The sequence below is a fragment of the Phaenicophaeus curvirostris genome, chromosome 6, assembly GCF_032191515.1.
Source record: "Phaenicophaeus curvirostris isolate KB17595 chromosome 6, BPBGC_Pcur_1.0, whole genome shotgun sequence".
In the NCBI taxonomy this organism is placed as follows: Eukaryota; Metazoa; Chordata; class Aves; order Cuculiformes; family Cuculidae; genus Phaenicophaeus; species Phaenicophaeus curvirostris.
In genome coordinates, this window is record NC_091397.1 from 19,299,339 (window position 1) to 19,310,483 (window position 11,145).

Genomic DNA, 11,145 nt, shown 5'->3' on the forward strand with positions numbered 1-11,145 from the left:
GTCTGCTGAAGTTTAATGCTTTACACTTGGGAGGGAGGATGCAGTTCATAAGAAGGCATAATCCAGTCTGCTTAAGATAAATGCCTTAGCAGTTTGTGATGGAAGACCATGCCTCTAGAGACCTGCAGAGGGAGATTCAGTCCATCAAAATTAGGTGTTTATGTCAGTCCCTTCACCGTGTAAGAAATTACAAGGGAAGATGCTTCAGGGCATAGAGTAATTATGTGCTCCAAAAGATTGATTTCCTAGAAAAAAAAACCCTCATTTTTCTTTTTAGGGTGTTGTATGTATACATAAGAACTACAACGAAATGCTTTTGGTACTACTTTTAGAAGCACTATCTCATTCTGCCTCATATCCCTGAAAGACTTTGGAGTATTTTGCTCAGGTGCCAGTGGTAAGCAGAATGCTTTTCCTTGAATGCTTCCTCTGACATTTCTTGCTAAAATTAATATGCTGTTATTATTTTTAACTTAAAATACTTTGCAGAGTATTGAATTAGAATTTATAAACAAATTATGACCAGTTTCTGGGCTTACCTTTTGCTGTTTATATTGATATATATGTTAGGGTCTCCTATGCAGAAACAGACTGGCTACCATCTGGTAGATACTTGAATGTTCCTAAAATAATTATTTTTTGAGAAAGCTGAATATCTTTCCTGTGTAAATATTCTCTGTCTGTCAAATACTGAATCCAAATACCTTTAATATATGCATTACTGAAGGTTGGGGAGTGGGGCTCTTTTTAGTTTGAGAGAACATTCTGTACATCTGGATGCAAAGTATATTTATGTTGAGGATCTGTTGTCATTATGCTTTCCTTGCCTGAGACTACCGAAATACATCTTAATATTGTATATTCAGATCTTCCATTTCATGAGTCACAATTTTCTTAATGTCAGTTTTAAATACTAATCATCCAAGGGACTGGTACACTGGAGTAGTGCTGACAAGAAACATTGCAAAGATAGCATTGAGACCCCTGACACAGCAATATATATTCATTTTGGCACATTTTTATAATGTATAATTTGTCCTGCTGAATAAATTACAGTTCTCTTCATACAATTACTTTTTTTTTCATTAGAGAACATTATGGTCAGTATTTCTTATTTTCATAATAGAAGTCTTCCCAATACTTTCCGTAACAGTCAATCTGCATTTAGATGTCTCATGGAAGTATCTGTATCTGAGCAGGGCATCGAACGTCCCGTGTAGTCAGTGTAGATATGTCTTTGAAGTCAGTGGAGATGTGTAAAGATGCACTTGGCCTCTGTCTCTGCTTTCAGAAAGAGACGGGTTTCCTTTAGCTTCTCTGTCTTCTCTGCCAGCCCTGTGTAAGATGTTTTTCATTTCTCATTTCTTCTGACACTAAGCCATGTGTGCATGAGCAACTGAGTCAAGTTCCATTGACTTCATTGCCCATAACAGAAACTTACCTAGTTCTTACATAGGCACCTAAATTTAGGTGTTTTACTCTTCAGGCTGCTGGCAGCCTAAGATGTCCAAAGCATGGATGTGAAGCTGTGACAGGTGTAGAGGCTTGTACCCGAGTGACTGTTGTAGACTAAAGAGGATACCATAGGGCATGGAAATGCTTTAGATGCTTGTGTTTAGGTCAGTTAATCTAGTCATCAGAAGCTTGAACAGAGTAATGGAATAGCCATACTCTTCTTTTTACTAGCTTGCTTCATATATAAAATTAAATATTACTAAGATTTTGATTTTCAGTTCGTTCACTCCCTCCATCAAGATTTGTTCATCTACAAAAGCATCAGTCAAGCACAATATGAAAAAAAAATAAAAATTGAAGAGCAGGCTTCAAATCTTTGTAAATACATAAATGATAGACTGACAGAAGTGGAGTTATTAAATAAGTGGGTAAAGAAGAGAAATCTTGTTCACTTATATATTAATCTTCGCAAGATGCCAGTTCTCATTCAAATGCCCTCTTTGTACACAGTGATACATTTTATTTAATGAAAAGTAATCCACAGAAGTATTGAAAATAAGGAAGTAAAGAAAAGTGCTACTAGAGATTTAAAAGCAACTGTCTAAAGTGTCTTTTGCAAATTTGCAATTAAAAGAACATGGTTTACCTTGTACTTGGTGTATTAACGACCATACCTAGGAAAACTTCTTAAATTGTAGTGTGATTATTTATAGTACAATACTTTGTAACAGTATTTTCATAAGCAGGAAATGTAGCACACTTTTTTGTGTGTATGGATTATTTACAGTTCTTTTCCTGTGTATTTCTTTGAAAATATGTAGTCAATTATCTTTAGGTAGTAAATCACAGCCCATGCAAGAATTAATACTCTTAGAGAATCATGTTGCAACCAGTGAGCACTCACTACAGGGGAGAAATATGCGTAAAGCTTCAGTTTTAAGCTTCTGATATGAATGTTAAAAAATTACTCCACAATTTAGTGACTCAATGAAGGAAAAAAAAAGTTATAGAAAATAAACATGAGCTTAGAATTTTTTTCCGAATTCAAGAGCTTGGATAGCAGTTAATTTTCTTAAATTATAGATAAAAATACATAAACGTTGGTTTGGTTTTGTAATTGCTTGAGTGCTTCTATTGCACATCAAACTTCTTAGTAATGTATTACAAACTGACTTGCAGAAAGATGGCCACATTCAACAAAGCTCCCAACTACATTTATGTGATGCACTGGCTGTTCTCAGAGCAAATATTGAGGTGGGTTTTAATCATTAATGTGACTGGAGGCTACTGTTCTGAGTATTAATGTCATAAACTACAGAGAATATCTTTGCACTTCAAAACCTGGAGAAGGGTGTACTTGCATTTTTTGTTGAAGACGTAGCATTTAAACTATATTGAGTAGAAACAAAATGATTAACATGAAAATATACAATTTATTACAAGTTTTGTTGTGGTTTTTTTTTTTGCCCTTCCACAGCTTAACATACTCAAGTGGCCGGGCCCAGACAGTGGTGGTAAATGGAGTTAACTCCAGCTGGAGGCCAGTGACAAGTGGGGTTCCCCAGGGCTCAGTGCTGGGTCCAGCCCTGTTCAATGTCTTTATCAATGACCTGGATGAAGGCATTGAGTGCACCCTTAGCAAGTTTGCAGACGACACTAAGCTGGGTGGAAGTGTTGATCTGCTGGAGGGTCGGGAGGCTCTGCAAAGGGATCTGAACAGGCTGGACCACTGGGCTGAGTCCAATGGCATGAGGTTTAACAAGGCCAAGTGCCAGGCCCTGCACTTGGGGCACAACAACCCTATGCAGTGCTACAGACTAGGAGAAGTCTGTCTAGAAAGCTGCCTGGAGGAGAGGGACCTGGGTGTGTTGGTTGACAGCCAACTGAACATGAGCCAGCAGTGTGCCCAGGTGGCCAAGAAGGCCAATGGCATCTTGGCTTGTATCGGAAATGGTGTGACCAGCAGGTCCAGGGACGTTGTTCTCCCTCTGTACTCGGCACTGGTGAGACTGCTCCTTGAATACTGTGTTCAGTTCTGGGCCCCTCACCACAAGAAGGATGTTGAGGCTCTGGAGCGAGTCCAGAGAAGAGCAACGATGCTGGTGAAGGGGCTGGAGAATCTTATGAGGAACAGCTGAGAGAGCTGGGGTTGTTTAGCCTGGAGAAGAGGAGGCTGAGGGGAGACCTCATTGCTCTCTACCACTACCTGAAAGGAGGTTGTAGAGAGGAGGGAGCTGGCCTCTTCTCCCAGGTGACAGGGGACAGGACAAGAGGGAATGGCCTCAAGCTCCGTCAGGGGAGATTTAGGCTGGACATTAGGAAAAAATGTTTCACAGAAAGGGTCATTGGGCACTGGAACCGGCTGCCCAGGGAGGTGGTTGATTAACCTTCCCTGGAGGTGTTTATGGCACGGGTGGACATGGTGCTAAGGGGCATGGTTTAGTGTTTGATAGGAATGGTTGGACTCGATGATCCGGTGGGTCTCTTCCGAGTTGGTTATTCTATGATTCTATGAAGCGGAGTTTCACGCAAGTTACTGTATGGTTACTACAACATGAATGAGGTGTGCTAGTAGTTGCCAGTGGAAGAAAGCAAAACTTGCAGTGTTTTTAATTCCTTGACTAGTGAAAAAAAATTGACCACAAAATACTCAAGTAGTGTGGAATTAGACCCAAACATGCAGTCCCAATGCTTACTTTTCCATATTGTTGAGGGTAGTTAAAAGTAGTCACATCAAATGAAGGGATGAGCATTCTTTAATTCATAGCAAATGAAGGTGAACTTGCTTTCATTCACAATCTGTGACTGGATCTGGTAGAAGGCAGAAGCATAGTAATCACATAAAATGGGGTTTGGTTGAATAAAAAATGAAAATATCTTGATAAACTCGGCAATTGAAGAGTCAGGCTGGTGACTAGAGAATGATGACCTGTAGTGGGCCCTCCAGGTGGCTTTCTGCTGCCCTCTAGGGTCTGCGTCACAAAATGTCTTATTAACAGAATTATTATGGAATTGGAACAGTAAAAAATAATCCTAATTAGAAATTACGTAACTTAAATTTTATCTTTTTTCCCCCACATGCAAATGGAGAATTCAGGTTTGCACTTCTTGATAAAACAAAGCCAGTATTAGAAAGAAAAGACAGGAACCCCCCCACTTTACTTACATGGTTAGTTGTGAAAGGTAGCAGGGAAAAATATTTAGTTATATTTGTTCTACTGTTGTTTATACACAGTCAGGTGAAGGTATATAATGAGAGGTGCGCACAGTATATTAGCAGAATCTACTGTATAATACAGTATATAGAAAATCATAAAGAATCCTGGAAGGAGAAAAGAATGTGTTTTTACAGAATAAATGATCTCCTAGACATGTGAAGAGCCAGGAGAACAGGTGCACTTGTGAATGAATCCAAACTAGCATTAATCATGTGGATGTTTCATAGAATAGGACAGACACATGTGAAGCAAAAGACAAAAGTCCACAGAAAAGATATGGGGAACTATGAGACTGAGGAATTTTAAAAAGATGTGAGAGGAAGTCAGAATGCTAAAACCACTGAGCAAGTGACAGAAGATGATACACTTTTCAAGAATGTTGCATAGCTTAAGTGGGTGGTTGAAAAGCAAAAGCTATTCTTGAGCAGTGAAAGAAAGGATAATTTCTGTAAAGAAAGAAACTACAAGATTTATTACGACGTCAGAGAGAGTAAAGATGTTAATTTTTAATTTTTGTTCTTCTTCATTCCAGAGTAATAATGTGTAGCATCATCACATGAAGAAAGAAATTCTGCTCCAAAACCAAGTGTAAAAGATGGTTTCTTAAATGAAAATCTTGGAATCTTCCTAGCAATGATTTTAACATTTTAAGCAGGGTTGGTTTAAAAAAGCACTGTAGACTATAGACTATTTGAAGAAAAACTATGTTACCTTTTAAAATCCAGTTGTGAAATACTTCTTTTGGGAAACAGTCGCTTCTGAGAAAAATTAAGTGACTGGCATTTGTCTCTGTATCACTTAATAATTTAGACATGTTTATGATGCAGCTTGCTTTCTTGATAGTCAAGGCAGAGAAATAAGTAGTTTTTAGGACACAATTCATTTGATCAGTTTCAGATACCTACTTAAGGCTGAATTGTGATGTCCTCTGGACTTGTCTGACTTTGAACTAAATCTCCACAACTAATAAACAAGCAAAATGCGTCTAGCTAAAATGTGAACGTCTGCACAAGGTCAAGTCATTGCTGCATATATTGTCTAGAATAATGCAAACTTCATTTTGTGTGTGAAAAGTTTTCTTTCAAAAATCCAGCTCATATGATCACTCCATCATTAAAAAATGCATATGAATTCCATGAAGCATATAGTAGCAGTGTTCTCACCAGGGAATTGCAGGATCAGGCTCCCTTTTCTTTGCTTTTTCTTTGGAAGATCTTGCGTTAGTTTTGGATTACTAAACTAGATTAGAATAGACTAGAATATTTTCAGTTTACAAAACCCTACAATAATCATCTAGTCCAACTGTCTGACCACTTCAGAGGTCACCAAAGGTTAAAGCATCTTATTAAAGGCATTGTCCAAGTGACTCTTACACACTGACATGCTTGGGGCATTGACTACCTCTCTAAGAAGCCTGTTCCAGTGTCTGACCACCACCTGGGTAAAGAAATGTTTCCTGATGTCTAGTCAAAACCTCCCCTGGCACAGCTTTGAACCACTACCATGTGTCCTGCCACTGGATGCTGGAGTGAAGAGACCAGTACCTCCCTTTCCAACTCCTCTCCTCAGGAAGCTTTAGAAATCAATGAGGCCACCCCTTAGCCTCTATGTCTCCAAACTAGACAAGCTCAAAGTCCTTAGCCGCTTCTCACAAGACATTCCTTCCACCCTTCCACCAGCTGCGTCACCTTCCTCCAGTCACATTCAAGGACCTTCACATCCTTCTTAAATTGTGGGGCGCAGGACTGCACACAGTACTCAAGGTGAAGCCAAGAGGAAGGATAAGTTAATAACTTATACCATAAGTACATGAACACATTCGTGTATGCAAGTGCACATACACACAATATTTCAAAAGCTTGATCTACATTGATGAGGGAAACTGGCTGATGCTTAAAAACTGAACACAATAATATGAAAAAAAGGTGAAATACTTAAGAAAAAAGTGTTATATGACCAAAAAGACATAGCGTCATAATCAAGAAGAGGATAGTTTTTACTGAAGTCCAGTTTTAGTTAGTGATAGAAATTACAGCAACATACAACAGATGTGGGAAAGGGGGAATCATGGCAATTAATATAATTACTATAAAGTGGGCAATGCATCAAGGAAAGAACTGTAAATGGCACAGTTAAGTACAAAATAATCTTAATATATTGCGAGCAAGGGAAGTAGCTGCAGCTGTATGAGCTTACTCTTAGGTAAAAAATATAGAAACATTAATGTGAAAATCCTAGGGGTAATTTAAAAATATATGTCCCTTATACAGGAAGAGGCAGAACAAGATGCCTGTATCCCAGGTTAACACTTACTTTCTGATTTATTAAGCTGCAGGAAGGATTTAAAATGTTTACAGATAGTATATATTTCTAGACAAGGAGACACAAACGGCTTAGATCCCAGGGTCCCCTAGAGACAGCTGCACAGTTTGTGTTACGTATGTTAAAATAATGGAAAACTTAATATAGGGTTTTTTTAACAGCACTAAAGGATTTGTACAAAATAGATATTTTCCAGCAAAGCTGATTTTATTAGTTCAGTATAATACAAGTTTGGCTGAGTGGTGCCTGTGAAGACTTTTGCAAGGTATTTGACTTTGTAGCGGTGTTTAAAATACAGTATTCAATGTGCTACAGTAAGATATGTCATGCCTTAAAATTTATGTTTGTGATCTTCCATTAAGGGATGGAAAGCTCCTAAAAGCCTGTTTCAGACCTCAGGCAGAGGAGGACAAACATGGATGAGACCCTTTGCCTGCAGGGTAAAACCAAGAGGAGCAGCAGTGAAGTTTTTCTTCAGTTCAAGAACTTCAGTCAAAGTTACATTAGTTACATAGACTGTGGAGCTTGTAAGGTAAACATCTACAGTTGCTGCTTGTCCTCTAACTCCAATAAGATGGGATGCTCTCTAGGTCCTACACTTTGTGTAATTTATGAATGAGATGGAGACCTTTTCTTTGGGCAAAGCTCTTGTTCAACAATGGAAGATTTCAAAAAATACTTGTAAAGGAGGAATCAATACTGTATAGGTCTTGCTTGTTTGTTTAGTAAAGTTCTGTGATAAATCATGAAGTTTTGACATTATTCATTGGTGCCCTGGAATTAAATTAAAAGACTGCTAATTAAACTTGAAGGCAATGCAGAGTGCTAAAGTAAGTAATGACAGCACTTGGCAGTTGTAGCAAACTGCTATGCACTGGGTCTATTGAAACAAATTATGAGTCACACCTTTACAGCAAGGAACACAGCTCCTACCTATAAAACAGGGAGCTATCTTCAGGAATTCAGTACCTACAAAAAAGAAGAGGGGAGATGAGGTTGGAGTACACTGGCAACTGCACACAGACTCATAGTTTACAACAGTTTTTAAAGGGGTTGATCTAATATTGCAGTTATTAGATAAGTATAAAGAAATATTTGATCTCTGGAATATTGTCACTGCTAGTCCTACTCTGTGTAGTTAGGGAAGTGAACAAGAAAAAGTCAAAACATTTTAAAGGTCTAGAGAAAATGCCCTGAGTTGAAAAACTCAGCTTGAATCTGTTTATGAAGTAGTTTGAGATTACTTGATTACAGAATCTGAGTACCTTACCATGTAGAAGACTTAGGGAATGTTGCCTAGGGCTCGGGATTTATACAGCATTCTCTGAAGAGGTGCTGTACACGTAGTCTTCAGTCTCACTCCAGGTGACAAGAAGTATTCTAACAACAGTTCACAAAAATTGTCTAAGTGATCTTTGTCCCAGACATGTATACATGAAAAAAGGGAAAGTAGAGAAGGCTGGTTGGAATAAACAGTTAGTGTCAAATTGTCTCTTTAACCCTTTATCCTCAGGCTGCACTTCAGGGACTTTTTCAGTACCGGATAATCTTCAGCTGGTCCATACAGCAAAAGTTTGTTATCACCAGTATCTTATCCCAGAGTTCTACATTTCTACAGAACAGAAACAAGGAACATTTGCCATTTTCCTCTGTCAAAGACTTTGAAATTAAATGTCTATTTTCCCTCCAAAGCTACACTGTCTTTAATCTTTGTTTCCAGCTCTGACATGCCTTGACAATGTAAATGGAGCTATTTGGGCCAGTAGCAACTTGTTAGTCCCTTCCTGGCTGGTGTCTACATTTTGATATATTTAAAAGAGCTCCATAGATTACAAAATCCAACACAGTGGCTGTGAGATGAAACCACTATGAGAATGATTGTCAATGAGAGCATATTGTTAAGGGGATGATGGCATCTTCATCTTCCGGACTAGAAGCCATTATGGAATACAGGCATTAGCTGATTGAAGATAGGGGTGTAATAACAGGGTGACTGACTGAAAAGTACAGGTATTTATTCAACCAGTGGCCATACTGGAGGTTCTCATGTTCAAACATAAACTGCATTTTTTTTAAATATATAAATATAAACTGATTTTAAAATTTTAAAAATAGGAAAGTGACATGTTATGGATAATAGCAATAAATATAAATACATATTGAAATGATAATTTCACTTGCAACTTAAAACTGGTATATTCGCGATTTTCATGACAGCTTGTACAATTGCACCCTCTTCTGGTGCACGTAATGTGGCCTTTAAATACCTAAAGTACAGTTTAGAAATTAAAGGTATATCATAAGTTAGATAATAGATTTTCAAGAATGGATTTGTTTTCAAGGCAAATTCCCAATAAATCAACAACAGTAACAGCTTCAGTTTATAATTTTAACTAGAATATGCTCAAATACTGTCCTCTTTGGTGTTGTAGGAGAGCATAAATAATTTGCATCATATATATTTGCAATAGTAGTGCAAAAACCATAGCTGTTTTTCAAAAGGCCAATTGATTAATTTTAGTGTATATGACATACCAAAATGAGATGCATATTTCACAACTGCATAATAAATAGCTATATTCTTTCCCCTTTCACTAATGAGTTAGAATGCTATAAGTATAGGTGGATGAATCTAGTTTAAGTTTGTTAGATTCCAAAATTATGTATGCACATCTGTCTGGTATTATCGGAAAAGTAATATTATAAGAGTCTACAAGACATAACCATAGTAAATACGTATTAGAATTTATTAATGCTAAAATATGCTTGTGTTTTAAAGTAAGAAAACTTTTATAATGAAGTCCATAAAACAGAAAAAGGGAGAAATATTAAAGCCTCCTATGTGAGGCGTGTTATAATTGCCTTCCAACCTCTAGCCCTTTTTTCTTCCAACTTAAAAGTTCCCTAGTTTAAGCAAGCCAAGCGCTACCGCTGTGGGCAGATGGTAGAGAGAACATTGCTACAAAACCTGCCACTCAAAGTGTAACAGATGACTGTAGCTACAGAAAATTGTCCCTTTGTTCATTTTGCTAATGAGTGTCCTCATTGCCGCAGGAGACAGAATAGTTAATGAGTTGCAGCCCTCGCTTCCAGCAGGCGGTGGCGCTGCAGCTGAAGTTTATCCCAGTCGTGTGCCAAGTGCACGTTGGGGAGGAAAGTGCCTTGTGAGGGCTTTGTAGCCCTGCCTTAAAACAGAAAAGATGGTGAATAGAGCTATATTTGAGATGCCATTTAAATCTTAGTCACATGAAAATCTTTTCGTTGATGTGAAGGTTCTTTGAGCACCAGCTGCTGATGCTCAAATGCAGCCAGAGGAAAGGAACAAATACTTAAGCCTATTAAGTGCTGTAACTGTTACTTAAAAGGTCTTTTGAAATTCGAAGTTTGTTTTGCAGTGGTTTAGAGCTGACCACTGCTAGAGCAGGGTGTTAGCTAATTACTTAACTATGGCCTGTGTTGTTTTCCTAGCTGCTGTTTTCCTTGAAGTGGCTCCTCTGCGGGCATCGCTTGGTAAAAGATTTCAAGAAAAGCATGCATCCTGGTTATTATCTTAGAGGATTAATTTTAAATCTGTTACTGCACAAAGACTGTTTGAAATGAAATGCTGTTGAAGTATTTAATTAGAATTTATTAAAACTGTACGTTATTCAAAGTGACGAGTTTGTTAATAATTATTAGCCTTTATGTAAATTGCTACTGTTTCTTCAGTAAAGGAAGGGGAAACACAAACTAACATGAATTGCTTTCCAAAGCGATTGGTGTTTTATTTCCATGGTTTCTTATAAAATCTGTGCAGACTTCATGTCCAAAACTGCGTGTTAATACGTTGGTATTTTGTTCTGGTAAATTTGAGGGAAAAAAAAGTCTATGTTCTGAGGAAAACCCAAAAGTTATGGACTAACTTTTACCCATAATTATATTACAGTTTACGTTTAAATGTCATTTGAAAACCTTGGCCTTTCATTTTCAAAGTCCTTTAACATTTTTGTTTTGAAATTATTTTTACAAAGAGTTCATATTTTTACCAAGGGAAGCAAATATCCTAAATTTTCTTCAGTAAGCAAAGCAACTACTGTCTGAGTCTTCTCTTTTGTGTTAATATTTTAAATGGTTTCAGGAGTTAGTTAATATTCTATTATTACTATAAAAA

The 11,145-nt window shown here is 37.6% G+C and overlaps 1 long non-coding RNA gene across 1 annotated transcript; it reads left to right on the top strand.

The window, feature by feature from the left end:
- The first annotated feature begins 2,633 nt into the window (after positions 1-2,633).
- Positions 2,634-10,570, top strand: LOC138722371 (uncharacterized). Its single transcript, XR_011337691.1, has 3 exons — positions 2,634-2,709; positions 7,358-7,527; positions 10,464-10,570. It is a non-coding gene; the product is annotated as an uncharacterized lncRNA (long non-coding RNA).
- The last annotated feature ends 575 nt before the right edge of the window (positions 10,571-11,145 follow it).